General features: G+C 41.3%; 1 protein-coding gene across 6 annotated transcripts in view; it reads left to right on the top strand.

The window, feature by feature from the left end:
- The window catches only part of tcf7 (transcription factor 7), a 75611-nt gene that overhangs the window by 21449 nt on the left and 35929 nt on the right, over positions 1–18233 (top strand). The gene's annotated exons all lie outside the window — the stretch shown is intronic.

The raw sequence follows: 18233 nt of genomic DNA, 5'->3' as shown, positions 1-18233 counted from the left end.
AACGGCAGCTTCATTTTGACTGTTGCATAAAATTAAGTATTTTTTGTTGTTGCTTATAGCAAAAGAAACATTATTAGCAAATATCAATTGAGCTTAAGCGTGCATTTAAGGGTTATTTGAAGCTCATTGAGAAGAGTAAAACTTCAACGGTATTTGTAATACAATTATATACTAAGGGCGAAATCTTTACTCCTTTTTGACAATAAGTCTCTCTCTGTGTCTCTGTCTCTCTCTTTGTCTGTCTATCTGCCTCCGTCTCTCTCCCTCTCTCTGTGTCTATCTGCCTCTATCTGTCTCTGTCTCTCTCTCTCTGTCTATCTGTCTCTGTCTCTCTCTCTGTCTATCTGTCTCTGTCTCTATCTGTCTCTGTCTCTGTCTCTCTCTCAGTCTATCTGTCTCTGTCTCTCTCTGTCTATCTGTCTCTGTCTCTCTCTGTCTCTGTCTCTCTCTCTGTCTCTGTCTCTCTCTCTTTGTCTGTCTCACTCTGTCTCTGTCTTTCTGTCTCTCTCTCTGTCTCTCGCTTTCTCCTGCCTGTCTCTCTCTGTGCGTGTGTGTTCGTTGTGTACAGTTAGGCGAGGTTAAGCCTGTTGTGGTTAACCATGGAAAATAAAGGCCTCATTGTCACCTGAACAACACACACACACACACACACACACACACACACACTGCTCCACCCTTGCCATGCCGCTCTGTGTTGGTGGAAAATTTTAAAAGCTTGACTTGCTGCTTTAAATGGAGACGTTACTGTCTGCAAGAGCATCTGACCAAAATGGAAAATAATGTTTAACTGAAAAACAAATAGAGATGATATGGTTGAAGAAAATTATGTGTTTACAACTAACGATAAGTGATATTACAATTCCTGCTTGAACGCGCATTAAAAAAGATGCTTAATTCGTTGCATCAGGACTATAATTACTCATATGTAACACTCTGCTTATAAACCAGGCAAAGGAAACTCAGGACACCACAAATTAGCACATTCATCACCTGGCGCCATGGAAAGTTTCAGGCTGCGTTTCCCAGGTGTTGTAGTGTTGCATGAAAGAACAGATAAGCAGAAGTCTTGGAAATTCAAAAACCTCTTTTTTTTTTTTGCACGACATGAAATTATCTTATAACGTGTTGGCGGTGGATGTAGTGCTCTGTCATGAACCAGTCTTGGAAAAATCACGGAGTTTGATCAGTGTAGTAATGAGTTGAAAGCCTGTTCGTGCTTCACAGCGACATCACAAGCAGTAGCTGGAGGGAGGGAGAGGAGGGAAGGAGTCCAGGATGGCAGAAGTGCTCTATGGTTTGGCCTCCGTCTCGCTGCTTGGCTTTTTGGTTTCCCACCATGTTTCTTTTGGACTGAGATTAAACGAGTGAGGGAGCGAGGGAGAGAGGGAGAGAGCGAGATAGGAAGGAACTTTTAGACTAAGAAACAGATAGATCCAAATAGAGGGAGGGACATAATGAAGAAGAACATAGAGACGTTTCAGGATTAAAGTTGTACTTAACAGAATTTATAATGTCCGATTTCTGATTGACTCTAACATGCAAGTTTTTTATTCTCTCACTTTCAAACAACCTTGTTCGTCTCTATGACAACACCAGCTGATTAACTCATATTACACCAGTACTCATTTTTACCTAAGAAAGCTCTGCATTTCCGCTCAAATGGCACTCAATTGTAGATGTTTATAAGATGATTTCCTGTCAAGGTCCATTTAGTAGACGTGCTGAAGCTTTCAATCACACCCCATGATCTTCATCTTTTAGATTTTAAGCAAACATGCAAGAGAAGTACTGAAGTGCTGGGGGTGGAAAAACTGTAGCATGACAGCGGGGCAAACTTAATCTGAAGATCGTACAAAGTGATTAAAAGCTCCACGACAACCACTAAATGGACCTTGTGGTAAGTTTCCAAGGTCAAGAAAACACTTTTAAACTTAAAATGAAATGCTTTACTGCTGCATCACAAATTTAGCAAGATGCCCCTTTGGTCTTCGGGGACTCTTAATTCTCAAATGTCCCTATTTTTTTGATTAAAGACTACACGATCAATTGAAAAGTACCCAATAGATAAATAAATGAATCCATAAAAATCAATAAATTGTTGAAACTGTAGAAGAAACTGCAACAGCAAAGTTGAAAAGTGAGAAATCAAATCAACTGTTGGCGGTCAGTATAGCCCCCAAAAAAAGCAGAGGACATAAAAGCTCTCTGGTCCGTTGACGAATAAATAAAGTTAAAAATGAAACACGCATCCTTGTTTTAAATGTTGGCTGTGCTGCGTGCTGTATCTTGTGCATAGACTATTGGCTCCATTGTGGGGTGGTTGGAGCCGGGAGGCGTAGAGAGCCATAAGGGCTGCTGATGGTTAGTCGCTTGGCTCCGTTCGACCAGCGCTGAGAGTAGAGGCCCGGGAACAATTATGGCTTAGTAGGAGTAACAGAGCCGAGCCAGGCAGCTGCTGGTTGTTCACTGTGTGTGTGTGTGTGTGTGTGTGTGTGTGTGTGTATGTGTGTGTGTGTGTGTGTGTGTGTGTGTGTGTGTGTGTGTGTGTGTGTGTGTGTGTGTGTGTGTGTGTGTGTGTGTGTGCGTGTGCGTGTGTGCGTGTGCGACTCAAGTGTGCATTTGTGTGTGTTGCGCGGTGCTCTCACACTCAGCCACATATTTACATTACAAATCACGACTAAACAATTCAGCCAACCACAGACACAAACATCAGACATTTTTATATAGACGGGATGGATAAGAATGATGGAGGGATGGGTAGAAGAATGCAGGGATGAGGGAACAAAAGATGATAGATGGAGGGATGGATGAGTAACAAGAATAAAGTAGTAAACTCTTAAAGGAATATACCAGTGTTTTTTTGCAAGTTTTTTGCCGGACCGCATATATATTTAGTTTGCATCATTACAGGCAGCTACACAATATTAAAATCAGAACATATTCAAAGCTCAAGGAAATGTCTTCAAATTGCTTGTTTTGTCCGTCCAACAGTCCAAAAGGATAAGGATAAAGGGTTAAAAAATAAGCAAATATTCACATTTAAAAAGCTGGAATCACTGAAATTGCTGTATTTTTGCCTCGTCAGATATTGAAATTGCTGCTGATTAACTTCCTTTTGCTCAAACAATTGACTGTCTTTCTCCTCTTCAGCTCTACATTAGGTTTTGTCAGACCAACATGATCATTGCACGGCAAAATGCAGATTGTCAGAGTTGATATTCACAATGATGACCTGATTTTCTTACTGCAATGAATAGAAACAAATGGCTCTATTCATTCAAATATCTAAAACACAACCACATGCTTCCCAAAATGGTTAACTTTTGATGTGGAGTGTTTGTGAAATTGGGGAAAAATTACAAAAACACCAGTGTGGTCTTGTAATGAAAGACCAAATGGGCTAAAACACACAGAACCTGCACCATTGCTGGCTTAAATGATCCAGGTATGGAAGTGCTTTTTGACATAAGTCATAAGTTCCCACACAACGGCTGCTGCTTTTGTTCACACCACAGTAGTGGAGGGAGCCTTCAGAGAAATCTTACAAAGACGGAAAATTGCAGGAGTGTCTGACCCAGAAAATCATCTACGGCCTCAGTTCCTGCGTGACGCCCACAGGGAAAATTGTTCAGGATTTACACTTTAAGGTGCATAGAGTGAACTCTTAAAGGAGGGGCACAAGAAGAAGAAAAGAGTGAAGGAGTGAGCAGATGACAAAAGCTGATTTAAAGACAGAAGGCCCTAAGTAGAGCCAGTCACTTTATTTTGGGGTGATAATTACACGCTATGTGCAAGTCAACATGTTATTAGTTTGATGATCGATAGCAGAATATCAACCCCTTCTGTTAGCCATCCTGGCAGTTTGGCAGGCGCTCCTTAAACCACAGGCCTGCCCTGCTCTCAAGGGGAGACACGCATACTCCATTTTCTTACACAATTGTGAATGCATGCATTCCTAAATAGATGAAAGGACATAAAGGGATACACATATAAACACATGAACATACAGTTCAAACACACAAATACATGCACACACACGGTACAGCAGAGAGAGCACTGTGCCCCAGAGATGGCGAGCGGGGACAGGCGGTCTCTCTGATGCTGCTGCACAGCAAGGCCCCCTGAGCCTGTGCATGCAGCTCTGTGGTGGAACGCACCAGCACCGGCTCTCGCTGGGTTTTGGACAAGCTCCACTTGTGGTAAGCTGAATGGTAGCGCCCTCGCTTCACTCTCCCAACATACACAGATGACTCCAGTGGAGTTGTGCCATGTCGAAATCCACAACACAGTTTATTGCCCCAAACTGAGAGAAACCTCTTTTCTCTTTTTCTTTAACATCTTTTTTTCTGTCTTAAAACATGCGATTCAAACAAAAAGTTTGGGGTCATGAGGTGTCATTTCTTTATCCCCCGCATATTCGAAAAATACATTCTCACCTACAAGGCTGGCCTACAAGCCAGAGTGTGCATGGTTAATCCTGGTGGGGGAGTGCATCCCTTCTCTCCAACACCTCTTTGAGTTCCTGGAGATAAAAGCAGCTGGCGCAACATCAAATCAATAGGCCCATCAATGGGAACATCTCCCGAAGATTAAAGAGAAACTGGCTCAGAGACAGAGAGGGAAGGTAGGGTGCTAATATAGTCCAAGACCTGGCCAGTGGAAAGAGATTGAATTGATGTGTAGAAGGGAGATGAATGAAAAGGTGAGGGCTGACGATGTTATAATGGAGTGGCACGTGTCTGTGGCTGCTCCTTTTCTTTGCATTCATCCATTTGTCGAAGCCCACTTGTCTAAATATCTATCGACTTTAACATTACTTATCCACCTATATAAAAATGCATTCAGTACTCTTTGCATGTGTATCTGTGCATTAGTGTTTGTGTCCTCTCCTCTGTCTTCTAAAACCTCAGTCTCTGTCTTTTGTAGTTTTTGGTTTTCACTCCTTCCCCATGCAGTTGTTGCCCTGTGTTCTCCCTCTGGTCGTTATCCATTATCCCGATCCATTAAAAGGCATTAAGCACAGGTCTGCTGAACAACATTATCACCCCTTCAATGATAAGTAAGTCTGTAAATGCTCACCACAGACTGTGCATAGTGGTGAAGTTTTTCATGTTGAACCTTTTGTCTAGTTAATTACATGTGTAATTAATAACTTTAATCATGGCTTAATTCCATTGAGATATTCCAGCTCCAGTTCCCTGATAATGTGTATGGTGGTGTACTGGCACATCTAATTAGAACTGAGCCATGGTTTCCTTGAAGTGAAAATTGCACAGGTCATGAACACTAATATATTTTCACATATTGCTGCTCATGATACTGCTAATAAAGCACAAGCACAGTAAAGTTTTCATTTATTGATTTGATGAAGATTTGTGATAACAAAGTGATTTTGTTCTCACATAACAGAGCTCATTTGTTAATAGGAATATCTATAATAGAGCTGCAACCACAAATGATTTGGTGTTTTTGAGGCAAAAAGGCAAAAACATTTTCTGTTTCCAGCTTCTCCAGTGTGAGAATTTGATGCTTTTCTTAGTCCATAAACAAAGGTAAACTAAATATCACTGCCTGGGTTTTGGTCTGCAAGGTCGACCTTTTGGTATACAAGCATTTTGTATATGTCATTTTGGGCTGAGGGAAATAATTATGTAATTTTCTCCTCTTCAATTTAATAATGACCAATAAACCGCTAATTAAGAAAATCACTGAACGATTAATCAGAACTAATCATTAGTTGCAACCCTCGTTTGTAACATCTAAATTAAATTCCACAGTAGCGTTCACAATCACCAGCTTCAAGTAATGGATGTTTTATTTTGGAAAATTAAACTAGTCTTTACCTTTGTGATGTGCGGACTTCTTGTTAGTCTAAAAAGAAAGCTGTGAGGCTGCACCAATAACTTTTATTTGTTTCAAAAACCCAATCTGCTCATGACCCTCTGGTCTGACATTGGTTAGTTGTACCACCTACCAGAACACAACAGAACCTTCTGTCCAGAAGTGAAACCCGATGAAGTGCTTTGTGCATCCCTTCAGAACAACTTGTCACAACCACCGGCATACTTTGCAACCCCCCATAAAAAACCCCTCTAAATGAGAGCAGCATGTGGGGATGATAGTTAGGGAATGTACAAGGCATTCAAAAATATTCTTTCATAGCGAGGCGACCACAGGACGGGGCCTGCGCTGAGCTGGTCTGTGTGGTTGTGGGCCGGGGTTTGTACGCTCTCTATCTGAAGCCACATCAGAGCCCTGAGCCCTGTGTAATGTGATCTGGATGGGCAGAGGAGGGTTCCCCCTTGGATTCAGAAGAACCGCCGCCGCCGAGGTGCAGTGCAGGGACGGGCGGTCAGTGATGTAAGGCAGCGCTCGGTAACAAACAATTATGGCTACGGGTATGGGGACTTTTTAACGTGATGTTTTCTGCCACCATGATGGCAGCGTGTGTGTCACTGCATCACTTACGTCTCTTTTTATTTCTGTTCCTAATTATTGTGTCTTTCTCAATCTTTTCTTCCTTCTTGTTTGTCTTGTGTATATGATTAGCTATTTCCCCGAGCGAACACATGATGGACGTGGTGCGTCGGACGCCAAGTTCAACCTCAACCTCAAAACGTTTTGAAAATATTACTACAGAACACCAAAAAACCAAACTGAGCTGATAAGAAACAGACCCCACCAAAAATACAGTCATTTAAAGGTTGATTTTAGTTTTTATGCACGCTGTCATTTCTCCGATTCAAACTCCCAGTGTCGGTAAGTCTCAACAATCAGTCATGGATTCGTTTCCTCTCCTTTTCTGTTACTGTCTTGTTCCGTCTGTCCTTTTCTGCTGTTTGTCTCCCATGCAGTCGCTCTCTTTCTATCTTTCTTCTTCTCTTTTTCATTCATCCTCCCCTCTGTCTCCCTCTGCACTCTCCCTCCCATTTCATCTCTCCTCTCTCTCTCGCTCCTCTTGCGTTCCCTCTGCTTACTCAAAGTCTCGAACAAACAAACAAGCAGTGGGTGGCTCGCGTCTCCTATTTATAATTCAAGCCAGTCAAACTACAGCGGGGATGTTTGCCAAATACATGAAGTGCATCTCTTTGCGTCGTAGAGAGAGAAAAGGAATATGTTTTACCATCACGGCTTGGACTCAATACACAGAGAGTATCCCAACATTAAACAGAGAGATTACAATTATGTGTATGGCATTTTGGCTTTGTTTTGATAGAAAACACACCAGGGAAGGACAGGGACGATAGAACAGGGAGGAGATGATGTGATCAAATTTGTGAGCACGAGTGAAAGCTACATGCTCGAGGCTGAAATGCACTTAATTTTTTTTCTCAGAAAAGACTTCTTGCTTCTTTAAAAAATTATATTAAACCACATTAAATGTTCCAGCAGTCAAACACAATTACAGTCTTGTCAGTGCTTTAAAAATCATTGAGAGGACACCTGAAGAAATTAAACATGTAAGAATGTGTGTTTTATAAGAAATGATCTTTTCTTTTTCTTTGACTTCCGAGCTCCTGTGTCTCAAGGACACTAATGCAGCTGCATAATAGTAACTGACTTCAGGCGTTATCCATCATACTGAAAAGCAACATATCCCCCTTGAGACCGAGCCAAACCACTTGTGGTAACAACCACTTCTAACCATAAATGAGAGTCGAGAGGAAAACCAAAGCTGTTTTTCCAGGTGTTTGGATGAAACTCCAGAGTACAGTTTTTCAAGTCCATCTGATGTTCTCTGGCTGAAACAGTTCCCTTCTGGTGAAAAGAGTCTTGTAACATTCAATTTACTTTGAGCCTTTCAACTACATGACTGCGCACACTAACAGTTGCCATAAAGTGTGTGTCCTTTAAAATTCTTTGGGTTTAACTGTGAAATCAGTTTATTTTGGATGAGTATATGCAGCGTAACATTATAGACAATTTTATGGTCACGGTAACGCCTGTTTGGAAGGTCACCCTGATCACAGAGGATCCTTGTACTGCGTCTTGTTGAAAACATTTAACCTATTGCCCTCTGGTGCAGTCAGATAAGGTTAAATTGAGTTTGTTTTTTATGGTTTGTGGGAAACATTTGAATGCCCCTAAGGGATACATCTCAATCTGCAGATTGTTTTCTTCATCAGTCAATCATTTGGTCTATAAAGCCTCAGAAAACTGAGAAATGCACATGAATGCTGGTGAAAAATGTCTTTTAAATGACATTCTTCATTCTCCCATTTGAGAAGCTTTAACAGTCAAATGTTTTGCATTTTTGCTTGAAAAATAGTAGAAATAGTTTTAAATACTCACTTTCTCCCAGTATGGACAAATCAAAACCTCCTCACATAAAAGAAAACTAAGCGTTTAAGGTGAAATATGTTGTCATTTTTTGTAATTTTTGTGTGAACTGACCCTTAATGTCTTACAAAATCTGCAGCTTTTTGCGTTCTGCCCATACCAATGAAACAGTAGAGCAACAGATCTAAGCCTGCAGTTGAAGCTGTGCTACGGTCACCATGGTTACGGCATGCCTGCACCGTTTCCCTCTCACTGCTGCACTGGTGTGGAGAGAGGGGACCGGCCCAGCAGGTGGGCCAAGAGAGGTAGAGAAGAAGAAGGGTACAGTAGAAAGAGAGAGAGAGAGCGAGAGAGAGAGAGGTGCTGGGAGGTGGAGCGCACTGCTCATCCAGAGGAATCGCTCCTGCCGCTGGGGTAAAAGGAATTAATCAGACAGAATAAATTAGGACATGAAAGAGAGGGGGAGAGAGAGCAGCACCCATCATCTCCCTCTATACTTCAATCCATCCATCTATCCATCACTGAATCCTTTCCTCTTTCTACACATCCACCCATCTCTTCTCCTCTCCTAGTCGTAATCGTGTCTCCTTTGACAGAAAATTGATCGCTATTAGGATTATCGATCAATCATTACAGCCGTTTTTGAGGATACGTTACAGAAAATCACTAATTCCAGCGTGCGTCCTGGTTTTAAATGTAAATAGTTTGCTGTTTTCCTTAGTCTCTTATGATGATAAATGTAATAGCTTTGCAACACTAACAGTTGAACATTTGATTCAGAAATATGGAGGCTGTTCTCCATTCTGCAGAGGCCTTGGATTTCTAAAAAACCTCTAAAGGATTTCTAAAAAAAATAAAATACCACCAAAAGATTAAGGTTAAAGAGTACAGAAAGTCAGATTTGTGAAGAATGAATGACAAAGTAGGCAAAGCACATGTCAAGCACTGTCAATGCAATTTTAAAACTGAATTAAAACCAGAAAAGCTTTTCAGTTATTGTCACGAATCTTCAGCTTGAAGTATGCAGGGGTCAAAGGTTGTCTTTTGTCCTCCGCCTGAAGGTGAAGAACGGTTTCCGCACACATCGAGACTTCTTTCAACGTCGAGACTGGTCATCAGTGCTGATGAATAACCACTATACAGGAGTGTTTGTTGCAACGACCGTAATTTCTGTTGAAGGATGGTTTTTAAAAATGGTCCTGAGTTGGACCGCTTGATCTCTCCGATAGACGATGAAAGGAATGAGCTGATTGGACAGCGGCCTCGGGGCCCTGGTTTGTTCCTGATGTCATCTGATGACTCTCCTCATGACTCTCTTCCTCCAGACAGTTTGTTTGTCTGTCGGTTTGCGTGGCTTCTGACTGGGTTTGAGTTTGATGTCTTTTTCCCTGCTTATTCTCGGCCGTCGGAATAATGATGATTCAGCATTGTAGTCAATTTTTTAAGATATACATTCATTGATTCCAGCTTCTCAAACATGAGGCTTTGCTGCATTTCTCTATTTTACATCATTGTAAGTTGAATATCTGTTGGATTTTGGGCTTTTTGTCAGTCAAACAAGAAATTTTCTTTTTTACATTACATACACTAAATGATTTGATGATTCATTGAAAAAATAACTAACCGATTAATCAATAATCCTAGAGCTGAGTCGGAGTGCTAAGTCAGAATTTATAGTTATATTATGGAAATTACTATCCAAAGCTGATGTGTGAATGTGCTTTCACCCGAGGCCACATTCACACATCCTCCGGCAGCTCCGGCGAATCGCTGCAGCGTTATATGGCTGTGGGTGTGTCCCTTAAATGGCCCATTTGTGTTATTTAACCCCCTAATGTAGCACAAGTAGACTTTATATTTCACAAATATTTTTCATCACATCATTGTTATAATCTCGACTTGAAGGCAACTTCATTTCAGAGAGAAAGAAAAGAGACAGAAGGACGGAGGGACTGAGTGCTTGTGTTTTGTTTTTTTAACCTCAGTTTTTTAAAAGCTTTCTTGTGGCCGTGAAAGAGGCAGGATGTTAACTGTTGGGTTAACAGGATTTCACACCGCGTCAAAACAGACTGTGACAAGTCTGATTGCGTTGGCCACCAGAGCGGGATGCTTGACGCGGGTTGCGTTTCTTGCTGCATTTTTACCGCTGCCCCCTGCACAGCCTATAAGCACTGCAACAATTCAAAATGAATGGAAGGACTTGTGTTTTTGCTGGAGCACCTGATATAGTCTGAATGCTAGTTAAGAGAAGCCATGTATAAATTCTTCCTCAGGGCCTCCCTCAGGTTGTGTAAACTGGAAGTTCACAGTCATTTCCAGTGGAGGAAAACATCAGTGATCTGGGTGAAACCGAAAATAAATGTAGTATAGATAACAGTGTTAGATGTCATGTATGAATATGACATGCAGCCCTTCGTATTTGTATTTGTGAAGTCGGGTCATCTAAGATGGTTTTCATTTGATGTCACAAATACAAAGTGGCTTTGTCGCAGTTTCTCAGCAAACAGTGAGAGGTCAACATGATGTATAAAGTCTACACAACATTGGTTTTCACACATCGGCTTTCAAGTTTTGTGGGAAAAAACTATCCTGGAAATTCAGTGACCTTATGAGCTGCTTTAGTGTCTGGACTTTCAAGGTTAGATGTACCATCTATAACGCAATTTCTATTTTATGTGTTTCCAAAGAAATGTTGCAGCAGAATTAGAAATTTGAGAGAACAGTTTGTGTTTGAGTTTTTGGATTATTCTTTAGAAAGTGTAAGTGCAAAGTCTTGCAAAAACATCTCACTTTTCAAGAGGCAGATTCATATTTCTTATAGCGCCATAGAGGGAATGTGTGTCAAATAAATAAAAAAGCCAGATCCAAAATATATATCACTGTTTGGGTTCGGGGATGTTAAGGCCATTGAGCGCACTCTGCACCCCCCCGGGTATTTCTTTTGCATGGCCTTCTATGCTCCCATAACGCCCAGGGATGAGATTATTCTGATACAAACATCAAAGCAGCAGATCAGACAGACAGAAACGTGCTCGTGAAGTGAACCGGTGGCCCAGAGGGCAGAAAGCATGTAAGCTGATTGAGTCGTCTGCTTCCCCAAAACTTCACTCAACCAACAGTTGGCCTACATGTAGAGTCAGCCATGTACGACCGCCCCGCCAACGCCCTGATCGCTACAAGCACACAAAACACATGAGAGTCACATGCACTGCTGGAAATACACACATGCACGGTAAAGTACATGTAAGAAGAAAACTTTATGGACACATAAAGGTATCACATGTACTGGTAAAAGCCTACATGCATTGACTGATGTTTATTTATATAGACTATTCAAAAGTATCCAGATAGCAAATTGTACAAAACTTTGGTATATTTTTGTGCTTTTTCTATTATTATTTTTTAAACACAGCAAATCCTCATATTTTAGAAGCTGGAACCTGCAAATGCTTGTTTTTTTTCCTTGAAAAATGAATAAAATAATTAATCTATATCCCAAAGTTGCACATGTATCTAGTATTTACACAACAGAGAATTTAGTATGCATGCTAAAATATTTAAATTGATCTCAAAACCAAAAGAAAGGAAGAAACTGGATTCAATTAAATTATATGCGTATCTCTCTATCAAAAATCCCCACTTATGTGCTTTAACCAAGACCTTTGTGATGCCGTTAATGTGGTATCCGGTAGCCAAGTTTAAAATAAAATAAGGCACACAGGAAACGTGCAGGTTTTTTTTTTAATGTGCAGCGGCATTTCCCATTTACCAAATACCAGGCACATGGTCTGGTACTTAGGCTCTGCTGGTTAGTGAAAGCTGTCCTCTGCAGCCGTAGGGGAGAGGTTTCACAATGAGTGAGCGATAGACACACACACGTCATCTCAGCAGGGGACGGGCACGACATAAGTTCTCGACAGGATCGCAACCGCACTGGGGATCTTTCAGATGGAAAAAAAAGCTCTGAGGCCTGGTGTTTTGTTTCCCTCACACAGTGCAGTAGGTAGGAGGAGATTCACCAAAAGGTCAGTTTGGCATCCTGGAAACAATCCCAGCTTGTTGTTTGAGAATGGATGCAAACACAGGCGCCTCTTCAGCCACGGCAAGCCATCGTTGCCTTTTTGACAATACTCTTATCAAACCACTAGATTTGTTTTGGTGTTTTTTGCTTTTGTTAACTGGCTCCCACAAGACGGACAAATATGGCTGTGGCCTGAAGTAGTCTTAGTATCTATTGTTTGAGCAAACCAAACCCTGGAGGAAGTATGTCTCAAAGAGGATTTATGTCCTCTGTGGTCGCCTCATTTCTTCCCGAGTCCCTGTGTCAATGTTTTTGCTGCGGATGATTGCTCGGATGTGACAAACAAGTTGTTAATTGTGGAACTTTCTGATAGAAATAAACAAGTACACCATTAATTTGCTCTCTTTAGGACCAATCATTAGAGGTGACTTCTGCAGAGTGAAACCGTCACCGCAGTCTAGAAGAGAAAGTTGCCTGCTTGTCTGTCTCCGTCCACTCATTTAGAGAGCGATAACTCATCTCTAAATGGCATCGCAGTGGTTGGATTTGAATTTGCACCCAATCATAGCCATGGCCGGAGCCAGCTGCAGCTGAGCATATTGTCTGTGATGTCAGCTTAAGTGAGTCTTGTCTCTCTTCTCTCTTTCTCTCAAGTCTGGCCAATAAGTCTGCTTGTATTACAACAGCTACTACTACTACTGCTACTCTTACTTGTACTTGTACTTCTACAACTATCACTTCTAAATCTTCTGCTATTGCTGCAACTCTTATGTTATTATTTACACCAGAAATGTTGGCAATATGGAACAAGTGAAGAATGTATCATATGCATACATAAAATATAAAAAAACAACCTGTGCAAGAGAGCTGGGAAGCTGGAGGCTGGTAAGAAATGACAGCAATCATGAATCCAAAGGCATGCAAAAGCAATCACACTTCCCAAATAAATAAATATGTAAAGTTGAAACTTTCTGTACATTTTATTTTGCAATATAATGATGTAAAAACATTTTTTCACACTGCCAGGAACAACCTTCTGGTGGATAAATGCTGAATCCACTGTTCATTTATTTATTTTTGCCCCAGAAGAAGTGAAGTTTGAATAAATTGACTTTTCAAAAAATAGTGGAATCAGCTCATAAAATATCAACCATGGGGAAAGTCTCCTGAGATTGCTGAAAGCCCCAAATTAACCCCAGAATGTGGAGCACATGACCTCACTGTCCTCACTGGTAAAACTAGTAGAAGTAGGAGGAACAGTGGCGGCTAAATAAAAAAAGGAAATGGTATCCTTCGTCTCGGACGCTTAGATAATAATCAGATCAGCTTTATCTTTTCTACCTTTATCCAAATAAGTCTGTTTCTTCTTATCAAAACTGAGTAACAACTGCAATTATCTCTGAATGTTACATTTGGGTGTAGTATTCATAGTAATATGTACACACACACACACACACACACACTAAAGTGTTTCTGTCTGTTAGTAACAAGCAGTGGTTACTGATTCATCATGGCCACGGCCCAGATGTTCCAGTGGTGTGTGGCAGCAGTGGACGATGGTGCGTGTATGTGCATGTGTTTGTGTGTGTATTTGCATGCACACCACTGGGCGTGTCCTCAAATACATGCATTCATGCATGTATATGTGTGTGTGTGTGTGTAATTGGGGAGTGGGCGGGGTGGGGTGGGGGGGTGTTTGGCCCTTTTTTAAACATAGCTGCGTTGTTATGGTTGCCTGGTCTTTGATGTTGCCCAAACCTCCAACTAAGAGGCTCTCATTTTGGGCTCCTGACTCTGGAGAAGGCAATGACTTCCAGATTGGGAGACCTACTCACTGACTGCTAGGGTGGGACGGGCTGTGGGGGGTCATGACGGGCACAGCGCGTCACCCCGGTGTAACCGGGGGCATGGATGGAGGTAAATGTGAATCTACAAAGAACTGGACTCTGACACAGAGTGCTGGGTTTGCATCCTGCGTCCAATGTGTTGGGTTAAAGTTAAGAAAATATAATGGTCATGGTTAAAAATGTAAAAAGTTAATATGTCCTGCCTCATGCTTCAAGTCTGCATTGACCTTTTCTATATTTTACTGAGACCACCTTTCCTCTACTTAACCAAGCGCTCTGGGTAGCCTGACCATAACCCTGAAAACTTTATTATATGAACATTTTGAATTGGCGGTGAACGGTCAGTATAAAGAAACGTAATCCAGGCGGCATCACATTGCAACGCAATGCAAATTAGCTCTGCATGGACACACTGTCTCTGAGTTACATTGTGCATTAAAGAGGAGAAAAGAAGAAATATAAAAAAAAGAACTTGTTCCTAGGGATGAGAATAGATATTGACACCAATGATTGTACCGGTTCTGCTTATCAGTCCGATTATTTTATTTATTACTGATCAATGTTCTGTTTGGAAAATCCAATCTTTGAGTCCCAACACATTTAAGATGAGAGACTATTTCTGCAGCTTTCTTCTTCATTTAGGTTTTCACGTTCTTCCAAAGGAAACATCTGCTCAGCTTGTCTGCATGACGCTAATGTTTTTACACTATAACGCCACAATTTGGACCATTTCTTCCTCTCCACTTCCTTTTGCAACATTCCAACATTTACAGCAGCGTAGATGCGTGAGTTTGACGTCATTGATATGCAATGCGCAACATTCAGAAAAACATGTCGCTATTGATAAAATACATTTTTAAATCAAATTTGCTACCAACTGGAACCGGTTCTCGATTCCCATCCCTACTTGTTCCATTTCAGTGCATCCTCAAGTAAATGTTGACAGGTTTTTTTTTACAACAACAATGATTCAAACAACAACTATGCAATGACATAATGCATCTTTAGACCAGAGACAAATAGCAGTGTTCTGTTCTACAGGGATGAAACAGCTGACATTCTGAGTCAAAGCAGTTGCTTGGATAAGTAGTTGAATGGAATGAATTACTATGAACATTTCTGGCAAATAATTTTAATATTATTATATAATAATAATCAAATGACATCCTGTACAGCCATTTCCTCTCAGCAAAGACTGTGCCCCGTGATTTAGGGTACTTGCCTCTCCCCCCCCCCCCCCCCCCTCCAGGCCCGTTTGTACTCACACTACCTGGGCCTCGCGCAAATGCTTCTTGCCTGCCTACACGTCATCACGCCGTAACACGTCACACGCATTGATGACGTCATCGCGATGCGTCGCTTTGTTTACAAATCTCTCCATAGACCTCAGAGTTTTTGTGCGTCTTGTCGACTGTTTTTTGAATATTTTCATCCGACCAAATCTGCATAAACACTCCGACTCCGCATCACACCAACATGAACCTTTCACCGCTATTGTTTTAAATATCCACGCATGGTCCATCCTTATTTTTTTATGTCCGAACAGGCGTACAAAAAATGACGTCAATGACTCGTGCTCGTACACGTGCGCACACTCGTGCTCGTACATGTGCAAACGTGCTTTACAAAAGCCCACCTCTCCCAAACGGTCCGCAACTCACACTGGTCGAACGAGCTAGACGTTAGCCGTGAAACGTTTGTGGGCACGGTACGGATGGACAGTGTGAGTGTGCCCTTAGTGCTCAAACATAGAAAGAAAAAACCGCACTGAAAGCATAATGTGAAGAATGTGAATTACCTTCAGATATGAACAAATCAGCGTAAAGATAATTGAATCCTGCATACTGTTAATATTTTAATAATTAAAAGTCAATATTTAACTATAAGATTGGCAACCATCTCCTTCTAAGTAATGACCAGTTTCTCATTTCTCGAGAGGCACCTTTTGTTGCAACAGTTAATCCACAGATCTGGTTTTGATTCGCACACTAAAACCGTGATTTATAAATGGTTGTTTTTATTTCTCTTTGACAGACGGTTTATTAAGAGCAACCTCTATTCATTTGATGACAAAACACTATGCCATCAAGCTCAGATGTCTTTGTGAGAAAGCTCTTTCCCTGCAAAACAGTGTGATTGCAGCCACTTGAAAGGATTGCAGAGAGCAAGGTGAATCCACCATTAATTCCCAGCGACTATGCGTATTTCTTTCTTTATTTCCTCCGCACCAGGGCAAGGATGACCGTGAAAGAAAGAGAGTGAATGACTGTTTTGAATGTGCCATCTCCGTGAAATTTGAGATTAAAGACATTAGACTAAAAAGCAGTCCGGAGGGAGGGGGGGGTTGTACAAAAGGGAGGATGCTTTAATTTCCGCTTCAAATAGAAAAAGAGACGGATCTACTTAGTGTGTCATCTCAAAACTAAAGAATACATTAGAGGTGTTTTATCAGCATAAGGTCCTCTAAATGAAGGTGTGCGTGTGTGTGTGTGCACTCATAAGCATGCAACTGCGTTTCTTTGCACGCATGTCTATGTGAAATGCATACGTACATGCGTGCGGGTACGTGTGTGTGTGTGTGTTTGTGTGTGTGTTTGTGTGTGTGTGTGTGTGTGTCAGGGTCACGGTGGAGGACCATCATTACAAACAAGTGATGTCTGAGATCCCATTAACTCTTGTATTCAGCAGCAGATTTCTGTTCAAATAGAGTGGAGATAAAAGGCTGCAACAATATGCTGATAAATCAAAGGCCTTTTCAAGTGAAATTAGACTACACAGAGACTTCATGTACGATGTCCTGACGCACTTAAAAAGGTGTTGATATCTAATTGAAATTATTAAAGTAATCACGTCTTTGAAGTAATTACGTCTTTGATGTAATCAATAAACAAGAGGTCTATTATTCAGTGCTGCTGCAGTTGGTGTTTGGCGATGGGTTTCTTTATGTATGGCTTCTTACATGATTCATGTATGTACAGTGATAAATAGTATGCTATGACCCTTTCAGTGGAGTTGGTGTATGGATTGGAGGACGGTAGGAATTTGTGCTACGCTACGGATTTTGACTCAACCGCGTGAACCGGCAGAGCAGCTCTGACGTGACCCCACAATGCGTGCAGGCAAAACAAGTGAATATTCACTGGCCCTTTGAGTAGAATTCAACTTCTTTTGAATTCAGTTTAATTTTATTTACAGTTGGTAAAAGTTATCTCAGGACACTAAAGGTAGGTAGGTAGAAGAAGTCTCTGTGAAAAAGTAGTTCCTGGCCGTGTTGGCTGATGTCCTGTCCACCTCTCACCTCTCAGCAGCAGTCTCATCGCGTCAAATACCCGCGCTGGGAGACTTGCTCACACGCTTCCTGTAGGCGCACTCCCACCAAATGGACTTTGTGCAACCCACTTTGCGCCTGTTGTTGTTCTTGCAAACCTTTCAGTCTGGTTAAATCCGCAGTTAAATCGGATCGGACATCTACAATGTCTTTCTACTTTGAAAAAATGAAAGGGTGAGACAGAAGACACTAGAATATGTCAAACAACCATCAATATGTAACTGCTTCTTTACCTTTGAAGACATTAGGGTAGAGGTCACATATTGTGAAAAGTGAGATTTCCATGTCCTTTTTTAAATTATAAAGCAGCTTGAGGTGCTATATTAATACTATGAAAGTATAAAAACACTCTGCAACCTGCATTCAAAAACTGTGTCTTTTTAACGAGCAGTCAGGACTTCTGTGCAGTTGTGATGTCACAACTCTACAATATGTAGGTAGAAAGTGCTGTTACAGTCTTCCCCCAGCTGCAATGATGACGCAGAGACACGGAGAGCACAGATATGGAACACATGGTTTGATCAATCAGAGCGGACTGGACTTTTTCCAGAGGGGAACCTTAAAGAGACAGAGGGGGATACAGGTATATTCAGATGGACAGTATGTGGGAAAATAATGTGTATTTTCTACTAGAAGATGTTTACATGCTTTAATGTTAAAAAACACAACTATTAGCCTGAAAATTAGCATAATATGCATCGTGGAGAACATTTTATTTACATTTCTCACTAAAAGGCATTGTGTGTATCCTTCAGAG

This window comes from Echiichthys vipera (genome assembly GCF_963691815.1).
Source record: "Echiichthys vipera genome assembly, chromosome: 14".
Lineage (NCBI taxonomy): Eukaryota > Metazoa > Chordata > Actinopteri > Perciformes > Trachinidae > Echiichthys > Echiichthys vipera.
The sequence above is the reverse complement of the archived record's forward strand: the minus strand, read 5'-3'. Positions and strand labels throughout refer to the sequence as shown.